Here is a 1,439-nt window from a genome sequence, read left to right as displayed (position 1 = left end):
CACTCTTTGTTGTTGTTGTTGTTGTTGTTGTTGTTGTTGTTGGTGGTGGTGGTGTAGTGGTGTTGTTGTGGTGGTGGTATGTGCACTCTTTGTTGTTGTTGTTTGGGGTGGTGGTGTAGTTGTTGTTGTTGTTGGTGGTGGTGGTGGTGTAGTTGTTGCAGTTGTTGTTGGTGCTGGTGGGGTATGTGCAGTCTTTGTTGTTGTTGTTGTTGGTGGTGGTGGTGTAGTTGTTGCTGTTGGTGATGGTGGGGTATGTGCAGTCTTTGTTGTTGTTGTTGGTGGCGGTGGTGTAGTTGTTGCTGTTGGTGATGGTGGGGTATGTGCAGTCTTTGTTGTTGTTGTTGGTGGTGGTGGTGGTGTTGTGGTGGTTGTTGGTTTTGTCATTGTGGTTGTTGAAGACGATTTTCAAAAGTGGATTAGAAAACCGTTGACTCAGTTCTGGAGTACGGTAGCCTATATTATTTTGACGAAGCATATGATCAAAATCTAGAATTCTATAAATATTTTAAAGTTCAAAATCATGGAAATTCGGTTCCATCATGCTCAGGGGAATATTGAATTCGACTTTCGTTGAAAATTTAAATGGGTGGTTTGCAGGTGTTCTGGTGTGGTTTGCTCTTTCTTTCCTACCAAACGTCAATCGACCTCATATCTCATTTTTCGTATTTGTTACTCTCTTGTAAAACTTCTAATCTCCGGCACTGACTTATAGATCTATGATCTGTAAAACTGAAAGTACATTTCGCTCGGTCCTTTCGGAGATGGACGTTTAACTTTAACTCGGAGGTCCTGCCTCTGAAATGACCTAGTACTAGTACTAATACTAATAGTAATGGTAGGGGCGTTAAACCTATGCCATTTCACCATTTAAACTGAAGCTAGTGCTTGCAATGCATTAAGTCCTGTTAATCTTTTGCATGCGATACATGGACATTAAACAGTCTAAATTGTGTTGAAGGGGAAGTAAAATTCTACAGATACAATACAATGTTATCTTTTATTTTTCTTTCAGTCTGGCGTGGATCCGAATCTATACTGCAGGTATCGAATCATCTTTTTGCCTTATAATCGATACCACGAGGAAATCGTCCGGTGGTCCCCGTTCATCAGTGTGTTCTATGACGTCATCACGGATCAAATTAGCGAGCAAGTCAGGGCGCTGGCAAAACACAGGGTACGTTGTTGCTGTTGTTGTTGTTATTGTTGTTATTGCTGTTGTTTCGTTTGGTGTGGTTGCTGTTTTGTCGTGCTGTTGTTTTTGCTGCTATGTAGTTGCGAGCGTCATGAAACTCTTATCAGGGGGCTCTCGTGGCCTAGAGGTTAAGGTGTTGGCCTCTCATTCAAAGGTCCCGGGTTCGATTCCGGGTAGCGACCAAAAAATTTTCTTCTCTAAAATTGTCTCCTTTCCCATCCTTTCCTGATCTCTAACAATATTCTGT

This window comes from Aplysia californica, unplaced genomic scaffold (assembly GCF_000002075.1).
Source record: "Aplysia californica isolate F4 #8 unplaced genomic scaffold, AplCal3.0 scaffold01590, whole genome shotgun sequence".
Taxonomy (NCBI): domain Eukaryota; kingdom Metazoa; phylum Mollusca; class Gastropoda; order Aplysiida; family Aplysiidae; genus Aplysia; species Aplysia californica.
Note: the sequence above shows the minus strand (reverse complement) of the source record.